Source organism: Centruroides sculpturatus, unplaced genomic scaffold, assembly GCF_000671375.1.
Source record: "Centruroides sculpturatus isolate CEXI.00-Female unplaced genomic scaffold, Cexi_2.0 scaffold246, whole genome shotgun sequence".
Lineage (NCBI taxonomy): Eukaryota > Metazoa > Arthropoda > Arachnida > Scorpiones > Buthidae > Centruroides > Centruroides sculpturatus.
This window is the reverse complement of record NW_019384771.1, coordinates 296,277-312,050: the sequence shown is the minus strand read 5'-3', so window position 1 is coordinate 312,050 and position 15,774 is coordinate 296,277. Positions and strand designations below refer to the sequence as shown.

Sequence of the window (15,774 nt, the reverse complement as noted above, 5' to 3'; positions counted from 1 at the left end):
GTAATGCATGAAGGACAGACAGACATACATTCATTTTTATATATATAGATAATATTTTAATTTGAAAAAATTTAACTATATTACGTCAGTATTGAAGTTATAACATTACCTTCAGGAATTGTTAATAACAGTAATTGTTATAATGCATCTATCTTTTTTTTATGGAAGGGCTACTAATATAAGTTTATATGTTTAGGTTCCATCATCAGAAATTCAAAAATGAATCTGTTGCAATAAATTTTTCTAAAAAATTATTGCTTTAGAAACCATTTTATTTTGCAATGTTTAATTTGTAAAATGCAAACTTTTGCAAAATTCTCCATATCTAATAATTTGTAAAACATTCTATCCGTTTTGATTTTTAAATTTGCTTTATTCTTTATCTAATTTTACTACGCATTCATTGATGTTTTAAAAATTGGATGTAATTTAAAGAAATCTCACAATTAAAAATACAAAATTTATATAATTATGACCATTATCATCAAGAATTCTTATTAACAATTTAAATATTAAATCATTATAAATTATGAAAATTGTTGATAATGCTTATCAGGATGTGTTATAAAAAGCAAAGAAAAAGCTGTTTTGATACAAATTCTATATCATTAATTATTAACAATAATAGTATTTTAAAAGTCATTATTTGGACTTTGATTTATGAAAACTACTACAGGTATCTCTTGATTAGCGCTGTTAATTAATCCCTCAATCCTACCACATACAGCAAAACCGCATTCTTCAAATTACAGTATCTATGTTAAGAAAAGACAGCTGGTAAAGCCGCATAAATTAAAACTTCTGTCACATATATAAAGGAATTTCCGAAATTCATTTTGTGTATTAATCAAATCCCACATTAAGTAAGGGATACCTGTAAGTAAACATTTAGCAGCATCAATGATTTATTTTTCTTGATTTACAAAATGTGTTTAATAAATCTAAAAAACAATAACAGTTTACAGAAATGTTTTTCAAAAACTTTTTGTATTTATTAATAATTGAGATGACCAATTCAGTTACAAATACAAGTATATCAAACTTATAACAGATTGCAAAATTATGCCACAAACTTAAATATTTATGTTGAAAAGACTATGTATTTTTGTTAAAAAGTATTATATAATGTAATACAGTAAGATCTTGTTTAGTGCTTCCTCAATTAATGCTGATTTGAATTATCGCTGCATTTCGTTGATTCCTATATAATACAATTAATCCCAAACACAGACCAATCAGCAAAAGGGTGGCAATTCAACATAGTGCTGTACTTCCCCTAAATCTGTGTTTGTTTGGTTTTAATTTTGGAAAAAAATATAACATCATGGATGCCATAGGCAGTATTGACTTCACTTGGCAAGAATTCTGATAAATGCATGAAATAGTGTGGAAAAAGGTATGGTTGGAGTTATCCAAGGGTTCTCAGTGAGAAATGCCTATCATTGACCAAATCATTAACTTAATCGATACAGCAGGTCTAGGAGATTTAGATGAGCAGGATATTGAGCATTACTGCAGGTTTCTGGTGACGGTTACCAATCAGGACCTTCAAGAACTGGCAGAACAAGGAATTCATGTAGAACTGGAAAATAGTAATTCTGAAAACAAAGAACCCAAAGAACTTGCTACAGATTTCCTTAGTAAAAGTTTGATAACAATAACCGAAATTGTTGATCAAATTGTAGCAAATGATCCAGATTTTGAAAGGAGTGCAAAAGCAAGACAAGGTGTTTTGGATGTATATCTCCTGCTACTGACATTTTCTTTATGATGGGACAAATGACACTAGACTTCATCACAAAAATGAACTTTACATTTCTGTGTGCATATGTTTGTGTGTTAAGTAACATATATTATTATGCAAATTAATATAAAAATAACTTAAAGTAAAATTTGTTTATTTTTGGTTGCATGTTTCCCTTTCCCTATTTACTGTGTTAAAATGACCTCGTTTAATCCTGTTTCATTTAGCGCTTTGTCGTCTAGGAACGCATCCTAAGCGCTAAACGAGGTCTTACTGTATGTGTATTTTAATAAAACAGATACTGTAAAATGTTTTCAAATTTCGCATTATAACAATGATGGTTATTCGTATTTTGTGAAAGAATACTTTATTACAAAATACTGATATATCTTTAAAAATACCAAAAGAATTATTATTTTTTGTGTATAGGAATTTTTAAACATTGAAACTCATAACTGTCGACACCGCAAAAGGTTTTCGTGTATATTTCTTACTTAACATTTTGTTTTTCGAACGATTACTTTTTAAAATTTATATTAGAGTGTTTTACGTCTGTAGAATTTTGAATATTTTAACCAAAATTAAACTTATTCAAAATATTTTAAATCATATAGAGACTTGCTTCAAAAAATACGAAGAATTTTGCGTGAAAAATCGACACCCATTTCTTGAAAAGTAAGAAAAAATTTTTTTAGTAAGATAAAAAAAAATATCGAGCATTAACTTCAATATTACTGTTTTTTTATAACTAATAACTGTAACAAAGATTTTGTTTTACTTGAATATTGCAAACCTGGCCAAAGCAGTTCACTGGAATAGCAAAAGTGTGCTCCAGCAAGTCAACTATAATATTAAAATGATTATATGAGAGTATTTTTAATGCCATTTTAGAAAATTTGCATAATTTGACATCATGACAGCACTGTGACGTCATCAACGTCACTCTCTAACTTGCTCCATTTGAATTATATACGTATTTATTATTTGTCTGACTTTATGTTAAATTATATATATATATATATATAAACCAGAAGAAAGAATATACAGTATATAAATATAATATACCGAATTTTAATCTGTCTTTTATCGATATTCACTTTAAAGAGCAATTCTCGAAGGCATCTAACTGGTGCGTTTAATATATTTGTTTTAATCAGTCTTTAAATTTGAACGAATAATTTATTATTATTTGAACCTATTTATTCCAACATTCTTATACATTGTAATTAATAAGTTAATGGTAGTGAATAAATGAATAAGCGGTACGATTTTGTTACAGTTAGCGCGATCATCTGTGTGACTCACTGAATTTCATCATATTACAATGTGAATATTTTTTCGGTAATAAGAATTTTTCTGTCTTTGAGAAACAGAAAAATATACACACAATAAATTTTCTTTCAAAACATTTTTTTTTATCCCGTATTTTAAAGAATATTTCTATTAAAAAAAATAAACTTGTTCGATAACAAATACCTTATCTGCGATTTTTAAAAATAATTTTTGTAATCTGACGATTACGTGTTTAAATTGTATTTAACGATCTAAACGATAATTACTGTAACAAAAGCATTGATATTTATAATAGGTCAAAGTGTGCGTTAAATTTTTCATCCTTGGTAACTATAGAATATATATTTTATTATTATTATTATTATTCCCGCCAGATGTCACGACTAACTCATTGTGTCTTTTCTATAGCCTCGAACCGAGTTTGCCGGGAGGACATTTGATCATCATCTCGGCTGCCTCATCATCATCGCCGATTGTTAATATGCAGAGTTCGGGTCCTCCTTATCAAGGTAAGAATTTAAACACAGATTACTCTTCGATACTTACGTTATTTTCGGATAGATTTATATATAGTCGAAAGACACGGCGTGTCACGATTGAAACAATAAAAGACGCACGGCGCTTCTCTGTAATGGATAAACAGCGGGTGTACGATCTCCCCTTTCTTTAACGCAGAGAACTTTTTTCGTTTATTCTTTTTTTCCTTTACTTTAAACGAAATTATTTGCTACGTGTTAATGTGTAATCTCGGCTTATTCTAGTGTTCAAAAATCGAAAAATTGATTACAGTTGTCATCGTGGTATTGCTGCATCTACTCGTGTTTTGATTCGGTTTGAAACATGAGTCTTATACGTTTTTCTGATAACTAATCATAATGAAAGTTTGTTCTAGAAATAATGAATAATTGTTACGCCGACTTTTTAGATTAATTACATTGAAATTGATTAAAGTAAAAAAGATTTTTCTGCCTCGAAAATGTGAAAGATGCTCTTTAATATTTGTAATGAATGCAAATCAAGAGAAATAATGAAAGAGAATTGAATTAAGATTCGAATTTATAGTTGAAAAATATAATTATTTTTATTGCCATCTTATTCAGAAAAATTAATTGTTTTTTTGGTCGATGAGAAATCTTAAGTTTATTTAATTAAAGGGAAGCAAAACATATGTACTGTGTATATTTTGAATTGTTATATGTATAGAAGATCAGTGTAGATGAACTTAATTTTGTTAAAGTAATTGTAACTTAAAATCAGTAATACTAAATATTATTTATTTGTTGTAATTTTATATAATACAAATGATAACAATATCATTATTACATTATGCTAAATCTGTAATAATATCAAATTTCAAATGTTCTTCCTTTTACATCAGAATTACTTATTTATAATAAGCAGTTATGATTGAAAATTTACGAGTTTATCATATTAGTTATATTGAAGAAATAAGCATATGTTGATATAACTATGATGATTGTATATATATATATATAATGATTCCATAATCTAACAAATTATAAATCCAGATAAATATTTGGTCTGAGTATAGATTAAGGATGACTAATATAATTTGTATTTTTAAATTCTAAATAAGTTATTTAATAACAATTCCAAAAATTTTTTTATAATTATAGATGGCTCTATATACTCTAAGCATACATTGCATTTTTTTTAGTGCAATGTTATGAAGTTAACTACTGCTTATGAAGTGAGTTGAGCCAATATCTTTTGCATGCTGATTCATGTAATTGATTTGATTTTGCATTTTTATCTGTTGCTACAACTTTCAGCAGTTATATTAAATATAATTTATATTTATATAATGCAAGTAGAGGATAATCAAGCTTCTGCATTTTCTGAAGTGAATCTGTAAGTGAATGTACTGTTTTTTTTTTTATTGTTATTCGTAAAAGAAAATTTAAAACAATAACATGTATTACAAAATGATATGTTTCTGTTATCTTTTATCATTTAAGTTTAATGTGATACACATCATCATATTAAAATTTAACTACAATAATACATATTTTTATTTATAAACTATTGTACAGTACATAGTAGCTGAATAGTAAATTATTTAACACAAATTATTGATCTTATAATTGATTAAATTTATTAAGTTATAAAAAAAAAAGACTTAAAAGTTATACTGTGTAAATCTGTTGGGATTAAAAATTGCAAATATAAATGCTGATGGTTGTCCATTTTTGATTATCCAAGATAGATCACCTTACCTCAGATAATCTGGGTTTTACAATAGATAGAATATTGGTAGTAAGCATAAAGTGTAGACAATTGTGTTTTCATCTCAAACAGTATCAAATTGATTGTATCAACATTTGTTATGAAAAAAAAATTTCTTTTCAAATTACTATTTTGTTTTTTCTGGATGTTTTAAGTATGAAAGCTTTTATATACAGTTCATATATTACTTGTGTAGAATTTGGATCAAATATTTTAATTCTGATATTTATGTGCCTTTTTTCATTACTATTTTTATGAAAGAATATTTTCAATTGTTAGTATGTGATGGAGATAGAACTTTTATGGAAACATGCTAGAATATTTTTTATTTTACATTTGATTAATGAATATTAAAAGACATATTACAGGAGTACATACTCTTCCAAAATAAAACTGTTTACTAATTAATTGAATATCAAGTTTATTAAGTGTTATAAAACTGCTTACTATTAATAGAAAATAAAAATTTTTTTGTTAATATATCTTCTCATGTTTTTAAATTTGTTATATGGGAATTTATTGTATTTTAAGAAAATAGTTAGTTTTCTTGGAAACAGTGTAAATGAATGATCTATGAAACTAGATGTTCTGATTGATTTAGAAAAGTTTTTCAGAATTATATTAATAATAAAAACATTACAGATTATTCGTCTAATGAATTATATACAGTTATAATTAAACATTGTTTATTTGTCAATAACATATAATTATATCAAAATATACTAAAATTATTTTTTTACAAATATATTATATTATTTATTCAGTTGCAATTTTTAAATTGTTTAATAATTTGATTGTTATAATTTACATTTCTTGTTTTCCCAGTATTGTAATGTTTAAATTTATTTCTGTATATAGCTAATTATATCGATTCTCATTATGGTTCTTAATTTTTAATATAGTAAAATATTATAATAATGAAATCATCTTAATTTACTTTTATCAGTTATATATCATTGATTTGGTACCTTTTTTCTTAGCACTGAAAGAAATCTTAAAATTGATAAATTTTAGTCATGTTACCTATAAATAAAATACTAGGAACAATTCGGCATTTATTTAATATTAGTAAAAGAAAATAATTATGATATTTTAATTTGATTCTAATTATAGTAACTATTAAATAGTTGATATTGCTTATATTTGAAGCTTTTGTTTATTTAAACTAACTAATATAAAAGTAAGTCATTGAAATGTCAAATAACTAAGAATAAAACAGTGTATTTTAAAATGATGGTATTTTATTTTGTAAATTCAATATTTGAATATTTTCACAAATTGGATGTCGTTAGAATACAAAATTTATTGATGGTATTTTATTTTGTAAAATTTTTCATTGGAATATTATAATTTTGTCACTTTTAATAATCATTTATATTATATTTGTCAAAATATTCCAATGCTCTCTCCATACTAGTTATTAAAGAAATGTGCTGTGTTTGCTAAACTATCCAAAAAGTCATAATAATATATATTTCAAGATTGGATTTTTCTGAAAATTAATAGGTATTACAAAATTGTCTTATACATTTTAGGCTATTTTTTATTTATGATGGTTATTCTGAATTGGACTTATAAAATAGCTATATAGTGTACTGTACATACACACACTAATAAAAACTATACCTCAAAAATAATTTGTTGTTATAAAATTGACTTTTGACTAAGATCACCTCTCTATGCTAATCTGGAACTTCAACAGTATAAGTTCTATTAATAAACAAGGTCCAAGTAGACAATATATACACAGAAATGTAAAACAGTAAGGACGTAGTGGTAAAAAGAATTAGTAATCTACTTGGTTTGTGTTAGTGTCTAGTGCTATGCTGATACAGCTGGTCAAGTGCTAGTCAAGCTACAAAAAACTTACTGTGATTTTGTGCTGTTCATGCACATTTAAACTTCTTAACTATGTGGCGTGTATTTAGCATGGATGCTTTCTGTAATATCATATAGCCTATGTCCTATTGTTAAGGCCTGATGTTTCCAGATTTTTGTATAGTGTACAGGTTCTCAAACTTATTTTGACCACTGTCTACTTTCAGATTTAAAAAAAAATCTAGTGCCCCCATATTTTTTAACTTACCTTTTTACATTACCATCTGTTGCATATCTTAAAAATAGCTATTGCTAATATAATGTTTAAACAATCATTATTATATGGATAGGATAGATATGGTGTGACCCATATCCTATGTCTGAGATCAAAGAATGTTTTAATGAGAAGAAATAAAACTCATATTTAATCACTGAGCCTTCTACTGCTCCCTGAAGGCCTCCAGCACCCACAAGGGGGTGTTATCGCCCACTTTAAGAAAGGATGGTATAGTGTGATGCCTGTGCAAATAAGGACCATTGGCACAATAAGCATCTTAGACATTCTCCACAGGCACTTTATTTTGTAGACAAGTTCTTAGTATTTTTAGTACTTATTTTTTGTTTTTTTTAGTAAATGTATTTTGTATGTTATGGATGTGTGATAAATGGAAAAAAAATTTTTCAACTGAAATTTTTACACATAACATGTGAGGATATCACGGAAGCACAGCTTTGGTGTAAAATGCCTGCAAAAACCTAGTAGTTGAAGAAAATCATTGCTACTGTACATGCTCACAGGTTAAAATAGTTTTATGCAGTATATTATTTAGCATGCAGTTTTGCAAATTAATCTAATAAAAAAACTCACATAATTTGTATGTTGCTGTATGGGAAATGGTTATGGAGTATTTCACATAAATTTACAAAGTACAAAATCAATCTTTTAAGGGTTGGTAGTGGGGCAATTTGAAAAACATGAATTGTTCAAATTTATTTATATTTATCTACATGCAACTTTTTAGACATAAAAAAAGAGATGCAATGTTTGTTTAAACTTTTTTGATATCTCTTACTAATTGGCAGTTATTCCACAGAACAAGAAATTGACATTTTTTGCAATTATGGTCACATGTATCATATTCTAAATTTTATTTTCTATAAGTTGTAAATAAAAGGGGTTTTCTTTTTATATTTTGTTAGTTATTTTCCAAACATGAGTAACAGTAACTTGTAGATGTAAACACTCAGCAAACTTTCCTTTTATTCATGTGCAAACTTTTAGGTCAGGAGGAAGTAGTTTGTGTTTGTATTTGTGTGCAAGCTTTTCATATATTATATTTGCTATTAGATTATCTCAATGTATGTAATCAGTATGTGATAAAAGCTTGCAACCTAATGTGATGTATACACAAACAAACATCACTAAACCCAATAAATTTGTAAGAATGTAATCCATTAGTTGTTTGGTTTTACTAATGTGATGTGTTATATAGTTTGTGCATAACGTTGCATTTCTTAAAAGTTTTAACTGTAAGTGTTGTTTTTTAAAATGTGCTTTCTGTAGTTTCTTATATTTATGACCTGGTTTTGTGTGTCAGTCATGAACCATTGTCTCTCTCCAAAGAGGCTTCCATGAGTCGGCCAGCAGTGTGATGCATTTCTGTCAACATGTTTCTGGCTGCAGATTATTGGGGTCCTTTCCTACCATGGAGTTCTTTTTGAGTCCAAGACTGCCTGGTAGTGTCTTATTATTATTAATTAATTATTTAACAACAATTCATCTAGTGTTGTCTGCCTGCTGTTTTTTTCTTCATTATTGTTTTAACACTAATGGATATCATATAAAATGGAAGTAAGAAAATTTATGTGCTACCTAAAACTAATAAATTTTTAATGTTTAAAGCAATAATTAGAATTGATAACAAAGCTGTAATTTATATAGTAAGTAGATTTTACTATATTAGATTAAATGTGTTTACATTTTCATTTTAGGGCTGTTAATTTGTTTTATTTACAATAACTTTAATGCTTTTAGGATATACTTAATTTTCAGAAGCGAAATTTAATGTTAATTTTTGATTTGAGTATTTTTAAATTATCTGCAAAATTTTGTTTGGAGACAAAAGTTGGGACAAATTTCATTACAGTTTGGACATATGCCATACATCCAAAGGGGGCATATTGATCACCTATGATTTAGTATGTAAAAAAACTTTGAGATTAGCCCTGTAATATAAAATTAATCTTAAGTGTGTATATTCATTACTTTTCATAATATAATCATTTTAAATTGGATGATTCTCTTTGAAATGCCCTGTATATTAAGTTTTTATCATATCTGTTAACACCTAGGCGAATCTCATACACACACTGTTAAACTAGCATATAACAAACTCTATAAATTAGGTTCAATAATGTACAATTATACATATAATTGGATGTTTGCATTGAAAAATTTGTTAGATTGACATGGTTTCTCTTTTCTATGGTTGTCTCCACATTCTCATCTGATTTGAAAGCTATCAATCCTTTTTTTCTAAAAGTGTGTTGTGAACAAAACATACAAGATTTGTCTTTATTGGAAAAGAACAAGCATTTTTAAGTATATTGTAGTGTTAAATTGACATAAAACTTGCTAACACTTGTCACGACTTATTGCAAAGTGATATTAATGACCTTGATTCCTCATTTAAGAAACTTAATATACAAATTAATATTAGTAAAACCAAAATCATGATTTATAGCCTGGTTATAGCTTGTTGTTACAGAACTTTTTATATTGATAACCACATTTTAGATTTAGCTGAAACTGTTCAAGACATTGGTTCTGCTTCTACTCTGCATAAATTTCATTCAGAGTTGGTAAAATCTACCTCCTTTTAAATAAGCTTGAAAACCTCCCCTCTACTAATTCTCTTGAGGTTGCTCATGTGTGCTTGGGTTCTCCTTGTTTTTTAAACTAATTGATTATTTTGACAGAATATATTCTTATAAATATTTTGATGATCTCCTCCCTTTTAAATTTTTTCTTTTACAGGTTCCTTTTTTAACTCTGGAGATTCTTCCTGTTTATATTTTTCGTTTGCTCGCCTTAATGTTACAACTTAAATTGTTTTTCTACAGATATCAAAAGACTTGTAACCATTGAAGATTTACTCTTTCTTGATTTTTTTAAAATTTAAATCCAGTTGTAAAAACTTCTTTATGATCACATTCTGCATCACATTCTTTATGATCACATCTTTAATTAAATTTTTTTAAACATGTATTTGTTTTCTGTTAATTGTATTTTTAGTCCTATTTTTAACTTTATGGGTCATTCTTGTTTTGTTATTGGGGTCAGCCATTATTGTCGTTGTGACATCACTATAACATTTTGTAAATAAATAAATAAATTTTTTGTATGAGGATTAATTGTTTATGGACATAAATTATTATGTAAAAATGATTACTTTTTTAACTGAGATGTGATCAAAATTATATTTTAATGTATAATAATAAACTAGTAGTAGATTCTGAGAAAATTTGTAATAATTGCAGTATGCAAGAATATGAAACTTGGGAAAATATATTCTTTCATTGTGTGAAATTTCAACCAAGTAGGGAAAGATATTTGATGGGATTTAAGTCTTGGAAAGATATTAACTTATCATGTTTTAAAAAATTTATTATTATTGTGGATTTTATTTTGTATTTCTTATACTAAGCTTTATTATTACTATAATAGCTTAGTACAAGATAATACAAAATAAAATAATTTTATAATAAGTTGTTAAATATTATAAACTTTTATATTAGAGTTTAACTAACCCCCTTGTAACAAACTAAGGTTTATGCGATAAACAACTGAATTGAATATGCATATTACCACTGCAGGTAATATGCAGGAAATTATGATAATTTATAAATTGTTTAATATATTCAGTGCCAGATCAATAAGGTTTATTCTATGGCTCAAGGATTTCTGTATTCATTTCAAACATATAAAAATGTAATATTTACAAAAACATTACGTAACAAATCATGCAATGTTTTTATAAATATTTTTAACATAATATATCTAATATTTTTTAACATTTTGGGTATCCTCCTGCTTATTATATTAAAAAAAATATTATCATCAGAATTTTTGGAGACTATTATATTCGTATGAACTGCTTCAATAAAAACACTATCCGAGAAAAAATTTTATATTTCTGGCATTAAAATAGATGATTCATATAGAAAAATTCTCCTGATTTCAAAAATTCCTTTTAGATTTTCTTATCATCCTAGGATCAAGAAACAGACACATGTTTATATTATGTACACACTCAGTACAGCATATGAATATAGCACATATGCCCATGAAAATCATTCTAATGCAGTTTTGTTTCTTTATTTACACTATTTTGAATATTGGATATTTATAAAGATGGGAATCTACATTTTTACACAGAATCCAAACCCTGTTTAAAGGGTTATCTACAGAATATCAAAATTTTGCAATAGAAGCAGCTGTTCTACAAGCTGAATATGACTTTTATTCATATTAATGTTTATTTGTATCTAAGTTTTATAACATATGGTAAAATGAAAATAGAATAAAATAAAATAAAAAAATAAAAGAGGTACTACTAGTCTTTTTGACCATTAACAAATCAGTGAAGGTGGATTTTTACTTTGACTAAACCATATCTGATGTTTCAATTAGCAAAAATTACTACAGTCTATCCAGTTACAGTTGCATTTTATTAAATTTTGAAGATTAATTTGTTGAGTGTAAATGAAGATACATTTTATTTGAATAGCATCAGGCAGAGGAATCTTAACAAGCTATTTTGAAACCTAGCAGCAAAACTTAATTTTGGTTAAGCAATACATTCAGTTTAAAAACATGGGGTATTAGTTTCATATCTTATCTGCTTGCTTTACTGAAAGTGTTTTACTATAATACTAATTCCTAATGTTGATATTACATCATCTGTTTGGTAAATGCACAGATACCTGAAGTACAGGCTTCAATATCTGAAAACTGTGACATGACATGACATTTTCTTGCTAATTATCAAAATGTAGCATTGGAATTGATAAGAAACCATCTTTATTTCCTCAGAAGTAGAAATCATGTTGGATAGTGCAATTAGTTTTATGTGCTCATCATAGTCATGCTGCTGTATAAAATGCATAAAGGATATTCACTTATTAATAAATGAAAATAATTTGCTTATGCAAAATTATGAGTTTTTCCTATTAGTGAACACAAAAATAAACATAAAATAATAAATAAAAATTTTCTGTCAAACAAAGCATATACAATATACTTAAAGGAATAATACATTTAAATTAAAAATCAAATAAAATATTACAACAGATATAAGTATTTTAAGATTTTGGATGCACTTTAGCATTACAATTGAGTAAAATATTAGAAACCATGTATACATGTTTGGCACCAAAGTGCTAATTTTTGAATGTTTTTTGGTAGAATATGAAACAAGTTTTCTTACCCATCAAAAGCAGTTCTATGAGAGTTTGATATATATTATATTTCAGTTTCTAACCAAAACACAATGTTTTGTGAGGTTTAGTTCATTACAGTTCAAATAAGTTCAAATGCTAAAAGTGTGTGAACTGTGGGATTTGACTCAAACAAGTATGTAAATATGAGGAACATAAGATTTTTCCTATTTCCAATAAAAATACATTCTTTTATTTTATTAGTTACCAATTCTCTAAAGAAAATAGGAAATTTTACATATCAATTACTAAGATCATGTTTCTGTTGATATATTCGTACTGACATTGAACTATTTTTTATTTATATGAGTTAAAGTAGAATGCAAATATTGAAATAAGTTTAGAGGAGCACAACTAAGACATTTTATGCATTCGTACTCTATTATAACTCAAGATAACATTAGCCTAATTAAAATAAGAAACATCACCAAAAAGTCAAAATATTGCTCTCAAAATACTTCAAAACTGATTCAATTGGATATAGTGTTATATGAGCAGAGAACAAATGAATTTTTTTTATGAAGAGTTTTTTAATTTGATATGTCTGTTCTGAGTTAAGAAATCCATGCTTTTTATATCTATTGATAGCATAATTATATTTTTATTAAACTATGTTAAATACTCATTTATTAAAATTTAATATCACTAGACAAAGAAATTTCTGATAAACCTAACTCAAATATCTAAGTATAATAGAAATAAACTACTAAGTAAAAATTAAAATTTTTAAGATAATTTTGTTTTTAAATTTTTATGAAGTAAAAATATTTGCTTCTGAAGTTGAAATATATTTAATATCTCAAAACATTGAGGCAATATGAAAATATGTATACAGCAAAAGTAAACTATATATAAATGAATAATGTTTAATATAATGCTTTTTTTAATTAATTAATTAAAGTATCAAAAAAATTGAAATAGTTTTTGTTATATCTTTATGGATTTATGATGATTTTTTACTAGAATCATATTTGCTTTGGTTTCAGTTATGCCAAGTGATCAAATGAAAAGATGACTTGTAAGAAACAATGCAAGTTTGGCAACATGAGCCAATTATGCTTGTTAGTGTCATGCTGTGTAAGAAATACTTGAACATTTATTTATGAAGGACTTGAGAAATAGAATTTGAAATTCTAAATAAATAAATAAGATCAGGGATAACCCTTTACAAGGCTGAAATTAATTTTTTTTCTCCCACTGCTGTATGAACAACTGAAAGATAATTCAGGGTTTAGGCTCTAAATAATAATTTGAAGATTTTGTTGGATTCGTTTCTAAGCATGTCTAATTATCTTGGAAGCCTTTCCTCAAATAAATTTTTGTTCAAAATAGTTTTTTTTTAATTATATACAGACTTCATGGATTGCCGCTTAAAATGTTTGTAGGCACAAATGGTTAAAGATTTTTCATATAAACTATTGCCTTAATTTTCAGTAATGTTTCTTCTTTATGTAGCTTTTTACTATGAAATTCTTTCTTAATATCTTCTAAGTCATTTGTATAATATGAGACATTTCCAATTATTTTAGTATTTAATTTTAATAACAATAATGAGCTAATACTGTATTGGGGAGTTGGTGACATGTGATGAGCCAGTCAGATGTCATTGGTTTTGTGATATTACTAAATTTCTGCCACTGCTTCTCACAAGTTTTCTTTTCATTTGACCACTGATATTTTTAGATGATAGTCTAATGATAAAAAGTATTAATATTTATTTATCATTAATTCATTATTAAAAACATAATTATTGAAACAGTATTTATCATTACTTTTTAAAATCATCATAATCTGTTAGAATTAAAAAATTATATATATATTACAAATAACAAATGAACTGTATTTCATCATCATGTATTGGTTACAACTAAAAGATCGTTATTTAAATGTAAATTCAATATAATTGACATTAAGTATTTGTGAAGATCATCATTTAAAATGTAAAGCTAAGTAAAACAAAGATAATTGTTTTCAGGAAAGGAAGCACGTCAACTGATTGGATAAATGATTTTGGATTCATGGATCTGTAGAAATTGTCACAGAATACTATTATTTAGGTATTCCATTTTCTTCTAATAGTTTATTTAAATTTCTACCAAATATAATCTTTAAATTTTTTACACAAAAATAAGACGCTACAATTTATTGAATATATTTAATAATATTTATTAAATATTACTTTGAAATTTAACATATAGAAGTAATAAAATCTCAAGTGTGATTTAATATAATAATAATTTGTTTTAAATATTATAAAAATATTTTAAACAAATTACTTCAAATTAAAAAAAAATTAAGAATGAAATTAATATATATACATAATTTATATACTAAATAGAGTAATTTCTTAAATTTAATGCTTTTTTTAAACTGTTTATATATATATAAAATATGTTTTATATTTTGTAATTAGAATTATTTTTTAAAAGTATATATAGATATAAATCTACTTATTAGAATAAATAAAATTATAATAATTACAGTGGTGCCTCATACTTCAAATTTAATTTGTTTCAGGAGGTTATTTGAACTCTGAATTGTTTGAAATCCAAATCAGTTTTCCTCATTAGAAATAATGGAAAGTGAATTCATCCATTCCCAGACCCTAAACAATGTTTATAAATCCCAATATGAGATAAAATGAAGCAGTAAATATACATAATTTTAGGTAAAGTTAATACAATTAAATGCCTAAATAATAAAATAAAACAAAAACAATAAATCAGTATGTAAATACTGTATAATAAAATGAAAATTGCAGTTACAGTACCTTAGTGAGGCATGATGTCTCAGTTTTTAAGGTGATAAAATTGCAGCTCTTAATTAGGCAGTTGAGACCTTAGAGCTGTAGACTATGCCCATAGGAGTAAAAGAAGTCAAAGGAACTGACAGCAAGATACAGCTCTTGAAATCACCCTATAAACATGTGATTGGCTTAGTAAAGAGCATGCAATATGACTCCAATCACACTCTGGAAGTAGTCATGTTTCTCATGTTTTATGAATTTTTATCCATCTCTATAGTAAAATGGAAAACAGCTAGTTTTTAGCATTGTTTTAAGAAATAGTTTTGGATATTTTTACTTCTATGTTTTATTCCATTTTCAGGGTCTTCAAAATTCCAGATAAGCTGATTTTGGGGGGGCTATGTCTCACAAAGGGTTCATTTGACAC

The 15,774-nt window shown here is 26.0% G+C and overlaps 1 long non-coding RNA gene across 1 annotated transcript; it reads left to right on the top strand.

The window, feature by feature from the left end:
• Nucleotides 1-2,332: 2,332 nt before the first annotated feature.
• LOC111628980 lies at nt 2,333-14,729 on the top strand. The gene is made up of 3 exons (XR_002757252.1): nt 2,333-2,419; nt 3,446-3,546; nt 14,577-14,729. It is a non-coding gene; the product is annotated as an uncharacterized LOC111628980 (long non-coding RNA).
• The last annotated feature ends 1,045 nt before the right edge of the window (nt 14,730-15,774 follow it).